The sequence below is a fragment of the Schistocerca americana genome, chromosome 7, assembly GCF_021461395.2.
Source record: "Schistocerca americana isolate TAMUIC-IGC-003095 chromosome 7, iqSchAmer2.1, whole genome shotgun sequence".
Taxonomy (NCBI): Eukaryota; Metazoa; Arthropoda; class Insecta; order Orthoptera; family Acrididae; genus Schistocerca; species Schistocerca americana.
In genome coordinates this window covers 107831986-107843241 of record NC_060125.1, presented here as the reverse complement: position 1 = coordinate 107843241, position 11256 = coordinate 107831986, and the positions used below count along the sequence as shown (strand labels likewise).

The following is an 11256-nucleotide window of genomic DNA, read 5'->3' as shown; positions in this document are numbered from 1 at the left end:
CATACAGAAGACTGCAAAAGAAAATATGAGGATCTGTTAGATGACGACCGGTTTGGTTTTAGGAAAGGTAAAGGCACCAGAGAGGCAACTGTGACTTTGCGCTTGATAACGGAAGCTAGACAGAAGAAAAATCATAATATGTTCGTAGGATCTGTCGACCTGGAGAAACCATAATCCTGAGAAAAACAGGGATAAGCTATAGGGAAAGGCTGGTAATGCACAATATGTAGAAGAACCAAGACGAGAAAATAAGAGTGTAAGACCAAGAACAAATTTCACGAATTGAAAAGAGTGTAATGTAGGGATGTAGTCCTTCGCCCCTGCTGTTCAATCTATACATTGAAGAAGTAATGAGGAAATTAAAGAAAGATTCAAGAGCGGGATTAAAATTTAGGGAAAAAGTATATCGGTGATGCTATTCGGTGATGAAATTGCTAGCCTCAGTGAAAGTGAAGAAGAATGACGGGATGTGTTGAATGGAATGAACAGTTTAATGATTACAGACTACGCTTTGAGAGTAAATCGAAAAAAGACTGAAGTAATGAGAAGTATCAGAAATGAGAACAGCGAGAGACTTAACGTCATAATTGGTGATCATGAGGTAGATTAAGTATAGGAAATCAGAGGACAGGAGAGAGGCATTTGAGATCTGGTGTTACAGATGAATCTTGAAAAGTAGGATTTTTCGGTACATTTTCTCATTGTTCAAACTCATAATTTTGCTCATATTTAACAATAGCTACACAAATTTCCATAGATTGTACAACAATTCTATCTTTTTGGAACTGTATCATTTAGGTAAACTCCAGCATTATTGTAGTCAGGCCTTCAAACAAGAGCAACTCAAGTACTGGAACTCCAAGTAAAAATTAAGGTAAGATCCCCTTCCCATAAGGTTTATTTATGGTCCCTAAAGAAACTCTAACATTCCGCGTGGTGTCTGTTTGTTCTATGTCGTGTCTCCCTACCACTTTCGCGCAACGACGCTCTGAGCGTGTTTTTTAGGGAATTGACTAGTTTGAACGTGGGACCTGTTGCTGGTAAGGAGACGCCAGACCACACGTGACATGTAGAGTTCAGTGAGACTAGCGATGATATAAACAAATACTTAATGATTTCAGTGTCAGCTCCACTGCACTCCCTGTAAAAGAATCTTAATACTAACTAATTTTAGTGGAAGGGATTCAAGGCTTTCCTATTTTTAGTTAGCTGGTAAAATAACGCCGAAAAAGCAGTTACGTTTACAATTGGAAATTTTATTCTACACACAAAACATTTTTTTATAAATTGCACTATTGATAAAAGGAAATGTTTTAATACAGGATGATAAAAACAAACTGCGTTCAACAAAAATGTGAACGAATATTCCCTGCATGGGTTTCCAAGTTCTACAATGGATCGAAGGATGACCTATGCCATATCACATCTATAATCTAGGTTTAAATTAAGCTTCACAAAAGAGAAAACTATAAAAATGGTCTACAGTGACCCTCAATTATCTTTAATTACTTATATAACTTGTCGTAAATTACAGTGGCTGATGTGGCTTCTCAATAATTATATAACAGAAAAATCATCGCGTTTCAGATTTTAACTTACGTAGCAAATGTGAATACCATGAGCTTAAATTGACGATCGACACTAGTATTACGTAAAAAGGGGATGTAACAGATGAGACTTCTGCAGTTCTGAGTGAAGCCTTACGCACTTAAAAATGCGGCATCGCGTGCGTTCATTACCTTGTCGGTGTTCATCAGGGGGCGGCGGCCGGCGCAGCTGCATGCATCTTGCTGTCTCGGAACCAACTCTCTCCTAACTTCTCGTTACTACAATTTACCGAAGTTGGTTTAAAAAAAAAATGTCTGGCTGTGTTTTCATCTGACCAATCAGGGTCTCAATGTTAACCTTAAGCTCCGCCTACAAAAATTCTTTCTATCCAATGAGAAACGTTATACTTTTCGTGGTGGGGAAATGTTTTTAAAGTTTGCAACGTAACAGAGACGTGAAAAAGTCTCACGCTAAAACTTGCAGCTGGTGTGGCCCTTTTTGTGTTATCGTAAGATCTATACTGTTCTTCTGGAGGGCTTTATCTTATAACATGGGCTGGGGGGTAGTCCTGGCGGTTACTTTTGGTGGTGGGGCAATGTTTTTTAGGTTTGCAATGTAACAAAGTCGCGAAAAATGGTTCAAATGGTTCAAATGGCTCTGAGCACTATGGGACGCAACTGCTGAGGTCATTAGTCCCCTAGAACTTAGAACTAGTTAAACCTAACTAACCTAAGGACATCACAAACATCCATGCCCGAGGCAGGATTCGAACCTGCGACCGTAGCGGTCTTGCGGTTCCAGACTGCAGCGCCTTTAACCGCACGGCCACTTCGGCCGGCGACGCGAAAAAGTCTCACGCAAAAACTTGCGGCTGGCTTGGCCCTTTTAGTGTTATCGTAAGATCTATACTGTTCTTCTGGAGGGCTCTAGCTTTTAACATGGGCTGGGGGGTGGTCCTAGCGGTTACTTTTCGTGGTGAGGCAATGTTTTCTAGGTTTGCAAAGTAACAGAGACGGGAAAAAGTGTCACGCTAAAACTTGCGGGTGGTGTGGCCCTTTTAGTGTTATCGTAAGATCTTTACTGTTCTTCTGGAGGGCTCTAGCTTTTAACATGCGCTGGGGGTTGGTCCTGTCGGTTAGCTGGCGACGTGGGTGTCCGTCCATTATCTTAGGGCCTTCTAGCTTAATACGGTTCTGCTCTCGGCTTCTGTTCTCGTTTCTCCCCTCGGAACTGCGTCTGTCTCACGGCAGGAAGGTGTAACATGCATTTATGCATTCTTGTGCTAGTCTGTGGTATACCATTTGCTCACTTGTTACTCGTATTACTATGGTTAATTTAATGTCAGGAGCTATGTGACATACTGCCGGATTTGCTTATCATGTCAGGGTTTTCATGGAAGGTGTTGGATTTGCCTGATACCTTACAAAACCACCAGGCATATTCAATGGATAAAGCACATCATTTTCCTTACTCTTTACCATTATTGAGTATATGTCCTTCCATACTAATTTTATCGATATAGAGATGAAGTACAACAAAACTAATGATGAAATAGAAGTATGTTCTATTCTAGACATAACATTATTTCCTGTCCTTACATTTCTCACATCAGATAGATTTGCCACATAATTGACAATTAATATTTTTATTTTATTTTCCACCATAAGCTGGATAAATCTGTACCATCAGCTCCAATAATACTGAAGCTCATGTTCAACTGAGCATGACAGGAGGAAGCCATCCATCTACTATACTTATGTTAATTTCTGTATCCTTGTTAGGAAAACTTTGATTATTTTTTGCTTTCTCATTCACAGGGAATGAGCCAAAATGGTAGTTCTCTATTTTCTTCACTATTTATTAAAGATGAAAATCAAAATGAAATTAAACCATTTGTAAAATAACTGTTATTGTTATCGTTATCATTATCTCTAATTCCTGTATAGTGCTAAAAATTGGAATATATACAGGATAATGTGGTTCATGAATTATTGGTCTACAAAATTCAACATTTGGCTTGAATGAAGCAATAATATTAGATTCTCAATGAAAATAATCAATATGTTTCTCAAACATTCCATCAGATAGGTTAAAATTTGAGTTGATTAATTTGAACAGAATAAATTTAGGAACAGTTTTTCATCAGCTTCAATAATTTAGTTATTAAACCGAAGCACACTTCCAGCACTGTCTTTTACATCTATGTACAATTTAACATCACTCTCAATAATGATTATAGTAAAAATTTCATTTGCTTTAATTTGAATATTTGTCTATTTTTGGATGAACATTTTTTTTTCAAGTTTTTCAAACTGTATTGGCCAACAGGAATTTCTATCCTTTCTCCATTACAATCTAGTTTATCATTTTTTGTGTAATAATTGGAGTAAGAAATGTTGTATAGAAACCAACTAGTGTAACAATACTAGAACTTTCTCATACAGAACAGAAATCTTTCCACTCAATTGAAATAGGTCTGTCCTTTAATATTATTATAATTTTATTTAATTAAATGCAAACACAGGCAATGGCCTTGCCTCTGTGGATACACTGGTTCCCGTGAGATCACCGAAGTTAAGCGCTGTCGGGCGTGGTCGGCACTTGGATGGGTGACCATCCAGTCACCATGTGCTGTTGCCATTTATCAGGGTGCACTCAGCCTCGTGATGCCAATTGAAGAGCTACTCGACCGAATAGTAGCGGCTGTGGGAGACAGTTGTCGATACGGCATATTTTAACTGAGTGTGTTTTATATGCGGGTTTGAGGGAAGATTTCCGTTTCCCACCAGACCTACCCTCTCTTTTAACTAATAATGAGGCGAGTGTCGCTAGAGTTTTACGTTTTTGTGTGATGTCTGGCCTTCTTCCCAAAATATTGGGATTGAAGTCTTAATGTGCTGTCCAGTGGTTTGGTCACCCATTATTTTTAAGTGGTCACTCAGCCACCGTTACTTCCTTTTCCCTGTTTGTACTGCTCTTTTATTTTTAGTTTTATCTCCCTGTTTTGATGTGCTGTGTCCAATCTTGCAATTTGAACAATACCACTTCTCTCACGATTCGGCTCTGAATTGAATTTTTGGGAACGGGCGCTGATAACCTCGCTGTTGTGCGCCCTAAAACGCTAATCATCATCATCATCATCATCGGTCAAGAATACCATCATAACGACCAGGAGAGCGGTGTGCTGACCCCACTCCCTCCTATCTGCATCCTCCATGAGGATGACACGGCGGTCGGATGGTCCCGATAGGCCGCTCGTGGCCTGACGACGGAGTCCTTTTTTTTTTTTAATGCAAACAGATTTAAAATCAAAAATAAGGAGTCCAGAGGAGAACTCAAACAATAAACATGGTAAGCTTTTACCTAATTCTATTTGATGTGCTATAATGGGTCCAAGTGGTTGTGGAAGAAAACATTAATGATTGACAATTATATTCTATCTCTAGGATAGTCGAATTTGAATGGGATAAATCACTTGTATGTTTACCCAAAATACCAAGAATTTCTAAAAATGTGTAAAAAGTTGAAGATAAAAATACTGAGAAATTAGTACATTCATTGAGAATAATGATAAAATTATGCACTAGGTCCATACCAAGATAGTATTTATAGTATTTGATGATCTAATTCTTGAAAATCATGATGTGGATAGAGAAAATTTTACTAGAGAAAGACATTAAGGAACGATTGTTTTTATTTAGCTCAGATATATTCAATGTTATTTAGCCCAGATTTATTCAAAAACACCAAAACAATTAGCAAGGAATGACCTAATTTTTAAAAATATTTTAGACAAGATGATACAAATTTAAATCATATATACTGTGAGCTTTTTGGTGGTAATATAAAATTTGATGAGTGTAAAGAAATATGTAGTAAATGTTGAAATGGTCATTTTGAGTTTTTTATAATAGTTATGACTAGGAAACCTGTTGTTGTTGTTGTTGTTGTTGTGGTCGTCGGTCCTGAGACTGATTTGATGCACCTCTCCATGCTACTCTATCCTGTGCAAGCTTCTTCATCTCCCAGTACCTACTGCAACCTACATCCTTCTGAATCTGCTTGGTGTATTCATCTCTTGGTCTCCCTCTACGATTTTTACCCTCCGTGCTGCCCACCAATGCTAAATTGGTGATTCCTTGATGCCTCAGAGCATGCCCTACCAATCGATCCCTTCTTCTAGTCAAGTTGTGCCACAAACTTCTCTTCTCCCCAATCCTATTCAACACCTCATTAGTTATGTGATCTACCCATCTAATCTTCAGCATTCTTCTGTAGCACCACATTTCGAAAGCTTCTATTCTCTTCTTATCTAAACTATTTCTCGCCCATGTTTCACTTCCATACATGGCTACACTCCATACAAATACTTTCAGAAACGACTTCCTGACACTTAAATCAATACTCGATGTTAACAAATTTATCTTCTTCAGAAACACTTTCCTTGCCATTGCCAGTCTACATTTTATATCCTCTCTGCTTCGACCATCATCAGTTATTTTGCTCCCCAAATAGCAAAACTCCTTTACTACTTTAAGTGTCTCATTTCCTAATCTAATACCCTCAGCATCTCCCGACTTAATTCGACTACATTCCATTACCCTTGTTTTGCTTTTGTTAATGTTCATCTAATATCCTCCTTTTAAGACGCTACCCATTCCGTTCAACTGCTCTTAAAGTCTTTTGCTGTCTCTGACAGAATTACAATGTCATCGGCGAACCTCAAGGTTTTTATTTCTTCTCCATGGATTTTGATACCTACTCCAAATTTTTCTTTTTCTTCCTTCACTGCTTGCTCAATATACAGATTGAATAACATCGGGGAGAGGCTACAGCCCTGTCTCACTCCCTTCCCAACCACTGCTTCCCTTTCATGCCCCTCAACTCTTATAACTGTCTTTTTATTTCTCTACAAATTGTAAATAGCCTTTCACTCCCTGTATTTTACCGCTGCCACCTTCAGAATCTGAAAGAGAGTATTCCAGTCAACATTGCCAAAACCTTTCTCTAAGTCTACAAATGCTGTAAATGTAGGTTTGCCTTTCCTGAATCTAGCTTCCAGGATAAGTCTTAGGGTCAGTATTGTCACATGTGTTACAATATTTCTACGGAATCCAAACTGATCTTCCCCGAGATCGGCTTCTCTTTTTCCATTCGTCTGTAAAGAATTCGCGTCAGTATTTTTCAGCCGTGACTTATTAAACTAATAGTTCGGTAATTTTCACATCTGTCAACACCTGCTTTCTTTGGGATTGGAATTATTATATTCTTCTTGAAGTCTGAGGGTATTTCGCCTGTCTCATACATCTTGCTCACTAGATGGTAGAGTTTGGTCAGAACTGGCTCTCCCAAGGCTGTCAGTAGTTCCAATGGAATGTTGTTTACTCCTGGGGCCTTGTTTCGACTCAGGTCTTTCAGTGCTATGTCAAACTCTTCACGCAGTATCATATCTCCCATTTCATCTTCATCTACATCCTCTTCCATTTCCATGATATTGTCCTCAAGTACATCGCCCTTGTACAGACCCTCTATATACTCTTTCCACTTTTCTGCTTTCCCTTCTTTGCTTAGAACTGGGTTTCCATCTGAGCTCTTGATATTCATACAAGTGGCTCTCTTTTCTCCAAAGGTCTCTTTAATTTTCCTGTAGGCAGTATCTATCTTACCCCTAGTGAGATAAGCCTCTACATCCTTACACTTGTCCTCTAGCCATCTCTGCTTAGCCATTTTGCACTTCCTGTAGATCTCATTTTTGAGGCGTTTGTATTCCTTTTTGCCTGCTTCATTTACTGCATTTTTATATTTTCTCCTTTCATCAATTAAATTCAATATTTTTTCTGTTACCCAAGGATTTCTACTAGCCCTCGTCTTTTTACCTATCTGATCCTCTGCTGCCTTCACTACTTCATCCCTCAAAGCTACCCATTCTTCTTCTACTGTATTTCTTTCCCCCATTCCTGTCAATTGTTCCCTTATGCTCACCCTGAAACTCTGTACAACCTCTGGTTTAGTCAGTTTGTCCAGGTTCCATCTCCTTAAATTCCCACCTTTTTGCAATTTCTTCAGTTTTAATCTGCAGTTCATAACCAATAGGTTGTGGTCAGAGTCCACATCTGCCCCTGGAAATGTTTTACAATTTAAAACCTGGTTCCTAAATCTCTGTCGTACCATTATATAATCTAACTGAAACCTGCCAGTATCTCCAGGCTTCTTCCATGTATACAACCTTCTTTTATGATTCTTGAACCAAGTGTTAGCTATGATGAAGTTGTGCTGTGTGCAAAATTCTACCAGGTGGCTTCCTCTTTCATTTCTTATCCTCAGTCCATATTCACCTACTACTTTTCCTTCTCTCCCTTTTCCTACTACCGAATTCCAGTCACCCATGACTATTAAATTTTCGTCTCCCTTCACTACCTGAATAATTTCTTTTATTTCATCATACATTTCTTCAATTTCTTCGTCATCTGCAGAGCTAGTTGGCATATAAACTTGTACTACTGTAGTAGGCATGGGCTTCGTGTCTATCTTGGCCACAATAATGCGTTCACTATGTTGTTTGTGGTAGTTTACCCGAGTTCCTATTTTTTTCATTATTAAACCTACTCCTGCATTACCCCTGTCCCCACCCGGAGATCCGAATGGGGGACTATTTTACCTCCGGAATATTTTACCCAAGAGGACGCCATCATCATTAACCATACAGTAAAGCTGCATGCCCTCGGGAAAAATTACGGCTGAAGTTTCCCCTTGCTTTCAACAGTTTGCAGTACCAGCACATCAAAGCCGTTTTGGGTAGTGTTACAAGGCCAGATCAGTCAATCATCCAGACTGTTGCCCCTGCAACTACTGAAAAGGCTGCTGCCCCTCTTCAGGAACCACACGTTTGTCTGGCCTCTCAACAGATACCCCTCTGTTGTGGTTGCACCTACGGTACAGCTATCTGTATCACTGAAGCACTCAAGCCTCCCCACCAACAGCAAGGTCCATGGCTCATGGTGGGGTAGGAAACCTAATGAATTGAAATATACATATTGTATAAAAGATGTACTTATTAAATTAGTTCTTTAAAAGGTGATTTTACATATTTATTAGAACAGGATGCTGGTATTTTATGTGAACTATAAATAAATTTAAAGAAACAATTGACTGTATAATAGAATATGAAAAATTACGCTAATAGTTCATGGACAAGTGAAGAGCTACACATGGAACATATACACTTGGTTGCTATTTTTTGATAACTGTGAAATTAGAATGCATTATGTTATTAATTTTTATGAATCCATACATAAAAATAGATTTCATGATGTTTTTACTTTTGTAAATGTTTGAATAATATAATACAGAAGTTGTTAAAAAAGCTAAGCAAAAAAAATTGAAGAATTGGAAGAAGCATTCAAGTTTTGGAAAATACAACCAAGAACAGAATATGAAAAATATAAAAAAGGTCAACTTGTTATTAATGCAATCAAGAAAATTAAAGAAGGAATTGATGGATCAGACGATAATGTGCTGAACAGTATTGAAGAAAACAAATTGTTCCTTACACTCGTAACTATCAAGAAAGATTTGGAGATATACCCCTAATTAAACAATATGATAGTCCTCAATGTGACTATATGCCAAGTGAATCAGAAATACAAGATCTATTGACAAAATATGGTGAAGAGGTTAAAAACTGAAAAAAGATAGGTCAAGACCAGGATGCTGTTAAAAATTAAAGGAGGATGATGTTAGAAAAATAAATATAAGTGAAAGATTGTTGAAGTATAGCAATCGTAGTGAAGATATCGTTTTTGGATTGAACATGTTTGCTTGCTTAAATATATTGGGAACAAACCAGTAAAATTCGATTGATATAAGTTTACAAAAATAAAAAGGAATATGAGGGTACAGATAGACTAATGAATATATTAACTAAAAAAACACATTATATGAGGGTAAATCCAAAAGCAAGGTCTCCTATTTTTTATAAAACATAGACCTGTAGGAATATGAAGGTACAGATAGACTAATGAATATATTAACTAAAAAAACATTATATGAGGGTAAACCCAAAAGCAAGGTCTCCTATTTTTTATAATACATAGACCTGTTTATTTCTACAATGGTTTACATCACTTTAGAGATTGAACATTTAGCTATTTTTCTACATAATCACCATTTCTGTCGATGCATTTTTATAGACGCTGTGGCAGTTTTTGTATGCCCACGTCATACCAGCTCGCCGCCATACTGTTATTTCACTTCGTCGTCGGAGATGAATCGCTGGGACCACAATTAACGGTGACAGGTGCTTTGAGTCTCTGATGAAACTCAAATGGGCAATTCAGAACCACAGAAGAAGAATGTTGAGCAAGGGTGTACACATTCTCTATGACAACGCTCTCCCACACATTACTGGGCAAACCGTTGCTCTCCTGCAACAGTTTCAGTGGAATATAATCACCCACCCACCCTATAGTCATGACTTGGCGCCCAGTGACTATGACATGTTCCCTAGGTTAAAAGAACATTTGGCCGGAAAGCGATTCAGCTCCGACGGTGAGGTGAAATAAGAGGTTCATAACTTTCTGAACAGCATGGTGGAGTGCTGGTATGACATGGGCATACAAAAACTGCCATAGTGTCTACAAAAACGCATGAACAGAAATGGTGAGTATGTCGAAAAATAGCTAAATGTTCAAGTTGTAAATTGGTGTAAACCATTGTAGAAGTTAATAAGTCTATGTACTTATAAAAAATAGGAGACCTTAGATTTGGGATTACCCTCGATATATGATATGGGTGTAAAATTGGATAGTGTTGCTTTATCAAATTATGCAGATATATCATTCAAATATGTTATTTTCTGAAAAGAATCCTAATAAAATAGAATCAAGTAGAGGTATTAAATACAATAGTTTGATAAAAAATTATTGAGAACCACTTCCCAAAATTAAGACAATTACCATCAAATACAGACTCTTCCAAAGGAGATGAGAAAGTGAAAGATAATAAAAAGATATACAGAAAAACCGATTGAATATGTTTGGATGAATGATGTTGGATACTAAATCGATAGATTAGCAGTTATTCAAGGAGAAGAATTACTTGGAGATTGAAATTGCCATGAAAAAATGGGAATAGCACAAATGTTAACAAATAAATTTACTGATTTTACTATGAACAATCCAAAAGTAATTCCACCTTTGATTAGGTTTTTGAATAAGTTGCCACACACATTTTTGAAAAATGAAAAATATGGAAAAGGATTAGTTAATACTTCAGTCAGTAAATAATCATTCGAATTACGTCTCCCTGGTTATGATTATTGTGACCCAGGAACAAAATTAGAAGAAAGATTAGCTAGAGGCGATCAAGGAATAAATCCACCAGATGAAGCTTGCAAAAAACATGATGTTGCATTAGAGATATTACAGATTTAGGGAAAAAACATGAGGTAGATAAAGAACTCCGTCTAGCTGCAAGAGAAAGGCTGTATGCCTCTGATGCTTCAATTCTAGAAAAATTAGCAGCTACTGCAGTCACAGGAATATTGTATGAAAATAGAAAATTAGGTATGAGTTTAGATGTTGGTGATAATGCTTGGAGGCTATCAAAATATTAATCCTTATAAAAAATTTTATGTATATAAATGAATAGCTTCAGCCTTTAATACACTTTACTACCTAGTGGCAAAACTAAACCAAAATCAATTAAAAT

The 11256-nt window shown here is 37.4% G+C and overlaps 1 pseudogene; it reads left to right on the top strand.

Moving 5' to 3' along the window:
* The first annotated feature begins 4071 nt into the window (after positions 1-4071).
* Positions 4072-4188, top strand: LOC124623543 (annotated as a pseudogene).
* The last annotated feature ends 7068 nt before the right edge of the window (positions 4189-11256 follow it).